We start from the raw sequence: 11,458 nt of genomic DNA, 5'->3' as shown, positions 1-11,458 counted from the left end.
TTATTTATTTATTTATTTTTTTAACGTTTATTTGTTGTTGAGCGACAGAGAGAGACAGAGCGTGAGCAGGGGAGGGGTAGAGAGAGAGGGAGACAAAGAATCCCAAGCAGGCTCCAGGCTCCCAGTGCTCAGCACAGCGCCCGACGTGGGGCTCGAACTCACGAGATGCGAGATCATGACCTGAGTCTAAGTCAGACGCCCAATGGACTGAGCCACCCAGGCGCCCCACTGCAAACTCAGTTTTAACTGGGTGTGGCATGTTCGCTTCTAAATCTGGCAACCTGGCCCTAATGGCTTAGGAGGCCTACTCTGCTGAAAGGGAAGGTGGTCTCAGCCCAAAGCACCTTTGCCTCTTGTGTTTGAAAGGATCGTAATTGAATAATCGTGTGCAGAGCACTTTAAAACAGATTTTCAACCTTTCTGAATTTGAGGACTTTTTAAATCATATATAAGCATTGTAGGCTCTTACTGGATAGCTGTTTTGATTGGTAAAAAAAAGTAATGAAAAAAATGTTTGTGTATTTTGGGAAACCTATCATGGCAGGATATCATCTCCAAATGCTAACGATGTGTAACTGAGGCCTTTTCCCTGACTCGAGAGGAATAGTAAGGTATCTATCTCCTCATGGAAGCAAAGTCATAGCTCAAAGTAAGTCACTTCTTTAATTTTTTTAAGGTCAATTTATTTTTGAGAGAGAGAGACAGAGCGGGGGAGGGGCAGAGAGCGAGAGGGAGACACAGAATCTGAAACAGGCTCCAGGCTCCGAGCTGTCAGCACAGAGCCTGACACGGGGCTTGAACTCACGGACCGTGAGATCATGACCTGAGTCGAAGTCAGACGCTTAACTGACTGAGCCACCCAGGCGCCCCTCTGTGCTGTCTACTGGACTGAGACCCTTAGCTTCAGTTTCTATATCTGTAATATAGGAACAATAGCAGAGTCCTTATATCACGGGCTAAAATTTTGAGTCAGCTCGTAAAGCTGGCGTGAGGAAACAGGAAATTGAATGAGATTTTCCTGGTGCCTTGGGCTTCAGCAGAGACCTAAAGGCAGGGAACCATACAACAGATGCCAGGACCCCGACATCCCAAAGCGAGGGGCTCGACCCCTTGCAGGACTTGTTAACATATCACGACATGGTCTTCGTGATCTTTAACTCATCACTCATCTCTAGAATACAAAAGAAAAGAGCTGGGAAGCTGAAGAAACGTGTAGACAGACTTCTCTAGAAGGAGCTATCAGAATGCTGTGCCTCCCCCCCGCCCCACTCTGGGCCTCCATGACCCCTCATCTCAAGCCAAGTAGCGGGCAGGCGAGAGGACTCTTTGGTCAGCTCGTTCTTTTGTGTTCCCTTGATTCTGAGGGCTGCAGGGACCTGTTCTAACTCTAACCTGGAAAGTCCAAAAGTGGGGGAATAGCCAACCCCCGAAGAGGGCGGGGTGGGAGGGCCTTGTGGTGAGTGAACCGCACCCCCCGTATGGTGAAAAATGGGAGAATTCCACACAGGCCAGGCCGTGGAGGCGAGCCCAATAAAAAGTCTGGGGTTCTGGGGCGCCTGGGTGGCTCGGTCAGTTAAGCGTCTGACTTCGGCTCAGGTCATGATCTCACGGTCCGTGAGTTCGAGCCCCGCGTCGGGCTCTGTGCTGACAGCTCAGAGCCTGCAGCCTGTTTCAGATTCTGTGTCTCCCTCTCTCTCTGCTCCTCCCCTGTTCATGCTCTGTCTCTCTCTGTCTCAAAAATAAATAAACATTTAAAAAAAAAATTAAAAAAAAAAAAAGTCTGGGGTTCTGATATTACACCGGACCAGACTTTTAAAAACCTGGATAAAGAGACTATTTTTTTTTTTTTTAATCAGAGAGTGATAGGAAAGCCATGGAGCCTGCCAACATTCATCCAGAGGCAGAGAAGAGCTGGTCAAGAGAGCGTGTGCGGACAGCAGTGGAGGGAAGCAGTCAAGCTGCTCTGTGCTTGTACCTCGGGAGACAGTGTGTGCAATAAACCAGCTACGCTGCAGCAAAGAGGAGAGTGCTTAGCACAGTTCTGGGCACACAGTATATGCTTTATAAATATCACCATCATCATCACCATCACTATGGGAAGGAGAGCCTAGAGAACTCCCCTGGAAGAAGTTGCATTTACTCCTTAGAGACACTGACCTATTCTCACTGCTCCCCTTCTTCCTCTCCCAACGCCCCCCCCCCCCACCTGCCAAATTTAACGGATTGAACTTGTCTAAAGTCCTCCATGGGTCAATGACTTCCAACCAACCCAGGTGCTTGGTGGCAAAGGTAAGACTAGGCTAGGCCCTTTGACTCCCTGTCCAGTGCTCCCTCCATGCTTCTACTCTACCCACCATAGCAAAGGTCCCCTCGGGTGACTGAAAAACAGCTTCTCCCCACCTGACAGCAGGTGTTTCTAGGCTGGAAGATCATTTTCAATCCCCACCCTGCCTGTCTTCACCTCTCTATATGGCTGACTTATCTGGTGGATACAGTGGGGCCCATGGAGGTGCTTGTGAGTTTTTTTGTGCGTGTGTTTAAAAAAAATTTTTTTTAATGTTTTTATTTATTTTTGACAGAGAGACAGAGCATGAACGGGGGAGGGGCAAAGAGAGAGGGAGACACGGAATCCGAAGCAGGCTCCAGGCTGCGAGCTGTCAGCACGGAGCCTGACGCGGGGCTCGAACTCACAGACTGTGAGATCATGACCTGAGCTGAAGTCAGATGCTCAACTGATTGAGCAACCCAGGCGCCCCCCAAAAATTTTTTTAAAAAAAGGAGGGGATTCATGAAGGTAAAAATGTCCAAGGCCCATCAAAGTCATAATGCAATCTACCCCAGTGAACTCCAAAGACACAATCCTTCTGGAAACATTACCACAGGCCAAGAGGAAGGTCAGTCATGTGGGAAGAGGAATCAGATTTATGCTTATCCATCTGTGCCTCTCGTTCCCAAATGCCTGAGATGCGTTTCAAAAGGGCTCAAGAGTGCAGTGGGATGGAAAAGGCTAAAGAACTAAGACGAAAGGAAAATAAGAGAGAAGGTAAAATCAGGCTGGAGATGAGCTTCTTGGCAACCAAAAAAAAAAAAAAAAAGAGGAAGAAGGTATTCTATACTCTTGCAAGAGGTACAGTGTGTGGACAGTAAAAAGCCCAGTGCTTAGGGAAATCTCTCATTCAGATACTTGGGCAGGTTATTGGCCGTGGGGGTTGCTGTAACCCAGTAGCAGAAGGCGATTGTTTACCTGCCTTCTGTGTAAGGTCATCAGACTTCTTAGAACAACTTGCAAGGCTCTAGGAACCTGGTCCTTGCCTATCTCTCTGACCTCATCTCCCTCTCTGCTCCCTCACCAAACATGGTTCAGCCTCTGAGCCTCCGTACTTGCCGTTCCCTGTACCTGAAAAGCTGCTCCCTTGAGCTGCTTGTTCTTAGGTCTCACTTCCAAGGGCCAGGCTCCCAAGAGACCTCCCGGACCTTCTAGGCCCTACACTTTCCCCCCAGTCTGGTGTTGCCTTGTTTTATCTTTTCTGTAATATTTATTACAATCTGAAATTGCCTATTGATTAACTGTCATCTGTCTCCTGCACTCACACGGAAGCTTCCTGAGACCTTTGCTGTCTTTTTTTTTTTTTTTTTTTTTCTGTATCTAGCTGTGTCCTTCCTGGAATGCGGTCGCGGCACAGGGGATGATCGTTGAATGGATGAATTTAGGAAGGTGCATCCTGGTAGCCAGCAGGATCCCAGCTGTTCTCTGAATTGACAGAGTCATGATGGAGTGCAAGTTTGCAGGTGCAACTCTGGGGGTAGAAGCTGAGACAGAGCAGAATTTTCTGTGTAACGATGCACACAAGAATTTACAGTCCCCAGGAATCCTGGGGGAGAAAGGAGGAGGCATGCCTATACTTTTCTTCTAATTACAGGCACTAGTTTCCCTCTCTGACAGGAGAGAACGTTTTTCTATCAGGTCCTTTTAAAGGATAGCTCTGTGGTGAAGGGACTTTCCGACCACAAAAATGAAAAAAGGAAAGAAGAGAAAAGAAAAATCTCTTTTGTAACCTGTCATGCCCAGGCGGGACTCTGATGGTGACTTATCCAGGAGGATCAAACCAAGTGGCCCCTGCATTTCTGCGTTTTCCATTAGATACATCCTCTAATGGTAGTGTAAACACTGTAAAATATTAAAAACACCATTGGGTCTCTGCTCGGTGCATTTGTTCCAAAACCACGTCTCAGCCAAGTTTCGGGCTCGATGAATCACCCTGAATGCAGCTATATTTAGGCCTCTGCATGCTAATGTTTCTATTTGTCGCTGAGCCCCAAGGAGCAATTTCAGAGAGCATCTCTAGTGTCCCGATCTCCATGGAAACGGTTTTCCCGCTTCGAGTGCCAGCCCCAGGAACGAGGAATGTCTGTGCCACTTTCTCTCTGCCGCTGACACAGAATCCGAGTTTTGCTACATGAAACAAGCCCAGCCCGGTCCCTGGTCCTGCTCTGGGAAGGCCAGAACCAGCCTCAGGAACATCTCTTCCCCTCCCTCTTCTTGTTTCGCACCTCTGTCTCAGATCTCCACATCCGTATTTAGTGTGCTTCCTAAAATTGAGATAATCTGGAGCACAGAATCTGTGCATTCTAAATAAAAGCACTTGAGTGGGGGGGAAAAAAAAGAAACAAAGAAAGGAATGATAGACACTAAATTGTTAACCAGGTGACAGTGGGTCCAGGGCAGGAGACAGGGGACATGCAGTCTAGTTTCTGTATGACTTGAACTTTTTCTTCAAAAGCAGTCCTGTGTTATTGCCACAGTTCATGAAATCAAAAGGGTTCGCGGCTATGGAATGTCCCCTATGCTGATGTCTGTGTGCGACTTTTCCATCCATTTCAACGGTTCAACCCATTCTAGCTACATTATTTGGAATCTGAAGAACTCGTGGCAGCCTGGGGACAAGATCAAAGCAGATTTTCACCGCCAACGACAGGAAACCTCTTGTTTATTTCCAAAACCTCGCTCCTCCTCTCCCTACAACCTGAAGTCTGGCCACGCCAGACTTGCCTCCTGTGCCCACATTCATCAAGTTGTATACATGACGTGTGCAGTGTTTGGGGATATCAATTGTGCCCCAATAAAGTTAAAAAGGAATGGAATCTTTTGACTTTTCTTTTCACCAAAATTATAATCGCGCAGAGCTTAACTGGTCCAGTAGCATCACAAGGCTTATGGTATAAAAAAAGGAAAATAAGAAATAAAAAGAACAGTACATTGTCCTCCCTACTTGACTCTCCACGTTTCTGCTTCCCAGGGGAAAGATCGTACGATGGTGTTAGCTCTTTCTCCTGGCACTTTCTTCCATGTTCTGAGCAATGCATTTGTATTACTATTTCTTGATGTTCCCGTTTTAGATGTTGTCCATGGACTTCTTCCAATGGAAGGTGATGAGGATTTAGTTCGCTTACACACCCTTCATTTCAACATATGCCTTCTCTCCCCGCATCTTCCCAATGACATGTTAGTGAGAGCAAATATTCTGTATACACATTATTATGCCCATATAAATATTACTCACAGCAGAGTCTAGTAGGATTGTATTTCTTTTCTACTTATGCGATATCTCTGGAATGGTCTTGTTTTTTTCATACGCCTTGTTTCTTAGAACACCTATGAATTTAGCATGAATTCATACTAAAACTCTCTGATGGAGGTGTCGATCTCTCAATACATCCAAACACATCAGGGATTTTATCGGCTTCCTCTTTTCATGGTGACGTCTCTCCAAGTGGCCCTTCCTCCCTGCTCCCACCCCGAACCCACTGCCGTCTGGTCCTGCCGCCTGGCTGGGTCCTGGGTTCCCCTTTCACCACTCTCCTGGAGACCCTTTTCCTTTTTTTCTTTGTCTGGATCTCCTGTCTCCCTCTGTCTTGGTTTTTCTCCCTTACTTTAGCAGAGCTCACCTTCCGGTTGATTCCTGGAAAAAGGTGCCTGGCCTTTGGGTTTTGTCCCCCTACCTTCACATCTGGTTGTTGGATGAGTATAAGATTGCAGAATGGACACCACGCGCCTATAGAGTTTCAAGGGCACCACCCTGCTTTTCATGCTTTTGTCAAGAGTCTGGTTCCATTCTCATTTCTGATCCTCAGTAGACAACCAAATACATTTCACCCACCCCACCCCAGCTTCAAGGTTTTTATCTCTCCCAGTAGTCTTAAAATTTCCAAGAGGCGATGGGTCCCCAGTTCTTATTTTTTTTTTAATTTTTTTTAACGTTTATTTATTTTTGAGACAGAGAGAGACAGAGCATGAACGGGGGAGGGTCAGAGCGAGGGAGACACAGAATCTGAAATGGGCTCCAGGCTCTGAGCTGTCAGCACAGAGCCCGATGCGGGGCTCGAACTCACGGACCGCGAGATCGCGACCTAAGCCGAAGTCGGCTGCTTAACCGACTGAGCCACCCAGGCACCCCTCCGGTTCTTATTTTTATGCTGCATACTTGGTGGGTGCTATCAATTGGAATCCAGTTTTAGGAACTGTTCTTATATCATTTCTATGGTAACTTCTTTTCCTCGGTTCTCCATTTGCTTTATTTTTTTTTACATATGGGGCTCCCAGACGGATTCTGTACAGTTTTCATTAATTCTCTTATTTTTTTTTTCACCTCCTTTTCTACTTGTTCTGTATTCTGAGACTGGTCTTGCACATCACCTTCCTGAAGCTTCCTGCAGACTTTTTGAAATCTCTTCTGTCATATCTTTAATTTCCAAGAACCCTTTGTTTTTCTCCTAGCGTCTATGTTTTATAACCTTGTCTCCTTGTTTCACAAATGCTGTTTTACTTCGCTGAGTGTATTTTGCTTTCCCAAAAAGTGCTTCCGTCTACTTCTCACTCCTGGTTGGTTTTTTTTTGTTTATGTGTTGTTGGTCGGTCGGTTAGTAGGTTGGTTTGGTTTCTCGAACTGCTCAAACATCTAGTGATGCTAAGAAATCCGTTAACATTACAGAGCGAGGCACTAGAAAGAGGATTAGAAGCTTTATGTACACGGACTAGACAGGTTGGTGGTTAAAAGGCGGGCTTCACATGATGGGGTGATTTGGCCAAGTTAATTCATCAGGAGGCAGCTCTCCACAACTATAGTTTCCCACGCATGGGTCTTTTCTCTTAAGCTAGACTATTTCCCCCCCAGTTAATCCTCTTTTTCTTACTTGGAATTTATAGAAATCGGGATGACAGGATTCTTAGCCCTGAGATGGGAAAGGTGGCTGGCTGGTGGAGAAGGTATCACTTACCATTTGGTATGTGAATTTTCATCGAATTCCCATGATCATCGAATTCTCTGATCCCAGCTGCGTCTAGAGTCCCAGAATCCAGTGATGGCTCAACCCCACCAGGGGATAAAACCTCAGCCTCCTGCGAGGATGAGTGAGTGTCACGTCTCTGGCAGCACGGGATAGGTCAGGGGTCCAAGTTTAGCTTCTCTCTCCGCAAAACATCGGCTCCATCCTTGCTTCCAGCCTCTCCTTTCTCCCTCCTTTCAGACACCAAGTCCCTGAGGTTCTGTGGTGGGACTGACATTGCTCTCATGTGTCCCCCACATCAGCACGGGGTTCAGCCCTCTTCTGCTAGGTCAGCAATCCCTCAACTCTCTGCCTTCAAACGTCCCCCGTGTTGCTCCTGTCTCCTCGCCCTGTCTCCATCCTTGTAGGTTTGTGTCTGTTTTTAAATCCCTTTACTCACATTTGTGTGCAGTCTCGGAAGAACGTGGCAGCAAAACTACATTCCAGTTCCAGGCTAAGTGGAAGTCCTCATACTAGCATTTTCTGTGTACTTGGACTATTTGGAAGTCTTGCCTCTCGCCTGCCTGGAGAATGCTATCCTCGATCGGCCCCTCAGCAAGTTAGTTACCCCTGTGTATCTGTCAAGACCCAAATCAAATGCCTGCCAGCTCCCTCCGCGAGATGCCACGTGCTCCTCTGGGCTCTCACGGCACTGTTTTCACGCCTTTAGGTCCACACTTTGTACGTCAAAGAGCAGCCATGACAAGATACCCTGCTACTTGCTGGCATTACGACTCACAGGCACTGTTTTCATCATTTCACAGCCGAGTTTCACATCTTGATTTAGGTCTAGGTCAGCTAGCGTATCACATGTGTTCTCTGTACGGAAGAGTGTGTCGGCGATATCCTTTCTGCGTGTTCGCTGTCCTGAGAATTTCTTCTCAGGTGCCCTCCTACAAGAGCAGTGGGATGGATGGAGGCTTCTGTGGTTCGGAAGCTACTCCTCCTGGTCTACACACTCAACTTAGGTCTCACTCCCTGCGGGGGTAAGCTGGTTGTCAAGGTATCCACGGTCCCAGACTGTACGATTTGGGTATCAGTCTTCACCCGAGAACAGTATTTTTTTAGTATTATTACATAGGTTTCCCATATTACTATATCCTTTGGTGGTTTGGCTGGGGATTTGGAAAGAGTGGAGAACCCAGTGCACGGGTCTCTAAGATCGCCATGTTGGTCCAGCCCTTGAGAAAGTGTCTTATCTTTCCAGTGTTTACCATATGGGCTTCAAAAATAGATAAAGCAGATATTCAATGACTTATGTTCCCAACAGCTCATCCCTACCTTAGAAGGCGTACGAGCCCTTTTATTTGGGCTCTGGGTGTTCACACGTGGAGGGCAACTTTAAGATCATCATTGCTGTCCCCAGATACTTATTTTCCACGGGACAGTTACGAGCTCTGCCTCTGTCTTGATTGTGTCTCAGTCCAGAAGCTAAATGCTTGAGTGATGTCCATATAAAGTGATGGCTTGCTGGCGAGGGGAGGCCTCTGCCTCTCCAGGGCTGTCCCGTCCCATTTCAGTGGGCGGATAATGTGATGTGATCCAAACAGAAGTCTGGACTGGATCTTTCATAGTCAGTTAGGGTGGCTGCGAGAAGCACAGGCTCCCTTCTCCCTCTCCAGGTGACGATGCGTGAGCCATGCAATTTTGAAAACCAGAGCTTTTGAGGCCCGTCTTCCCCTTCTCTCACGGCGGGTTCTAGAAGCCCAAGCACTGCTTCATGGGAGCTCGTACAGGGGCCATTGGCAATATCAAAAGGGGACATGAAGAGGCCTGTTATGCATTTGAAGGCATGGAGGGCATGACTGGAGCTTTGCTCCTCTGGGCCCTACACAAACACGACCTCATTGAATTCCTGTACTCACCCTGTCAGCAGGGGCTGTTATTCCACTTTATAATCGAGGATACCAAGGAAGCAGGGCTTGGCCACATAGGTATCCAATATATAGTTATTGATTAAATAAATAAATAAATAAATAAATAAATAAATAAATAAATGGAGTCACTTGCCCAAGGTCATACAGCAGTTAAGTTGAGGGTGGGGAAAATTCCAGGAAATGAACATCTTCCCCATGTGCCTTCCACGTGTCTGAAGTGTTTCCCAAAGTTCAGTGCGTCGGGTGAATCCTTCCCTCAAGCCTCCTTGCCTCGGGGCCAGTGCCTTTTAAAGGAGGTATGGCAGCTCACCCGCACAACTGTCGGCATCATTCATTAAGTCATTTATTCAGGAGCTGGTGATCAGGTCAACACACGCCAGGGCTGTGCTAAGTAAGGGGGGACGGACCCAGAGTTGACGAGGATACGGGGCCTCTTCTCAAAGAGCCCTAAGCCCGAGTAGTCCTGTGACGGGTTGGTGCCCAGCAGGGTGACTGATCTCTGGTTTTCCTGGGACTTTCCCACTTTTAGCGCTGAAAAGTCCCAGGCGCTGGAAAACCCCTTAGACCTGGGCGGGTCCGCCCAGGACACAGATTTACCTGCCTGCCACAGAGCGAGTTAAGAATTTGTTCAGGAAAGATCGACTCCGATTTAAGAGAACGATGAAAACACAAGCCCCAGACGTGGCACTTTGCAGTTTCCTAAGTACCTTCTTTTCCACCATTTCTGTGTTCACAGCAATCCTGTGCTTTAGGTTTGCGTGGCATTCCACGCTGAGGATATGGTCAAGGTCAGGATGTGGGTTGCTTTACTCACGGAGAAAGAGAAGATCACTGATGAAAGTGATGGCGTGGGTATGTAGGTCTGGGGCTGTGGGGCGGGGACTCACAGCGCCAAGAGGGAGATCAAGAGAACGATGGTGTGGCCTCCCACCCGCCAAACGGATCCACATTGTGTGATAAGGAGGCACGGGCTCTGCGTCCACCACCAGCCCATCCGGCTGAGGCCCTTCCTGGCTACGCTTGACCTCGAAGAAGTCATCAATGCTTGAACTTTGGAGTTTTCGGTTATGCCAGGGGGTTAATGAGCCCTGTCTGGGGTGACTGTTGCCAAGATTAAATGATATAAATCAAGTAAAGTACTCAGCACAAGGGCTTGCCTTTGAAGACACTTGAAAGATGACAGTTCTCTTTCAGATTTCTCAGGCTTGTTTTTCTCTGTGGCGAGCGGCAGAAATCCAAGTTCAATCCACTAAAAAGTGAAAGCAGACTTGCTGATTCATGTAACTGTGTGCTTTAGGGTTCCCAGCATGGCCACATGGATGGAGGGGGCCCTTATGTCCCCAGGGTTAGTTCCCTCTCTCTCCCTCTCTGTAGCTCTGTTAGTTAGTTCCCTCTCTCTCCCTCTCTGTAGCTCTGTTTTCCTCTGTGTGCGGACCCCCCCCCCCCCCCCACTTCTGGGGCAGACTGAGTCTATGCAGTCACCACTGGCTCCAAGCACGTATTTTACAAAATAGTGGCAAACGCACAAAGCACTTCTCTCCCCCATTGGCCACAAATCCATCCTGGGGAAGGAGTGGATGGGAATGGTGTCAGCCCTGGACCCATGTTTATGTCCAAGCAAACCTGGGTCTTCCCTGTTATGTGGGTCTCCCCTTCTCACGGCGACCTAGGGCAAGCATATAATTTATCCTTCAAACTGGGATCCTCTGGGGAGTGGAAAGGGGGATATCAATGATTAAGCCAGGACAAGGGGCGTAAACCAGACTGAGCCCAGCCACCTGGGAGGCGTGGTGACCCTTCTAGCACCAAAAGAAAGGGATCGGGAAAAAGATAGAGCCCATGCTCTATCTACCATGCCCAACTCACACGGTTTCTGTATTTAAAATGACCTCCGTGCAGTTGTTTAGAAAATAGCACTCTGTTCCTAAACGCAGAGCATCTGAGAACATTGGTCCTGCCTCCTTAACGGACACAGTGAGTTTTCCAGCAAGTGTCTTCCGAATCTTTGGGTGATTTAAGTGCTTACGATTCTTGTTCCTGATGTTTGTATTCAATTGGCACTGTTCCCGCTTCTATAGCTCCCATAAACTCCAGCATCTCCTGGTTTGGGGTACAGCCTGGGGCCCAGGAACACAGCCCCAGGCCTCCTGCCATTAGCACATTTTCACTGAGAATGCGCCCACAGCCTCCCTGCCAAGCAGTAGTAGTGACAAACTTGGAAATAAATGTTCAGCATCCTTCCTGAGATGCAGGAGACA

General features: G+C 47.7%; 1 long non-coding RNA gene across 1 annotated transcript; it reads left to right on the top strand.

Moving 5' to 3' along the window:
- The first annotated feature begins 445 nt into the window (after positions 1-445).
- On the top strand, positions 446-5,073 carry LOC122201343. Its single transcript, XR_006194122.1, has 3 exons — positions 446-649; positions 1,857-2,289; positions 3,651-5,073. It is a non-coding gene; the product is annotated as an uncharacterized LOC122201343 (long non-coding RNA).
- The last annotated feature ends 6,385 nt before the right edge of the window (positions 5,074-11,458 follow it).

Source organism: Panthera leo, chromosome A1 (genome assembly GCF_018350215.1).
Source record: "Panthera leo isolate Ple1 chromosome A1, P.leo_Ple1_pat1.1, whole genome shotgun sequence".
NCBI classification, from domain to species: domain Eukaryota; kingdom Metazoa; phylum Chordata; class Mammalia; order Carnivora; family Felidae; genus Panthera; species Panthera leo.
Note: the sequence above shows the minus strand (reverse complement) of the source record. Positions and strands in the feature narration are given on the sequence as shown.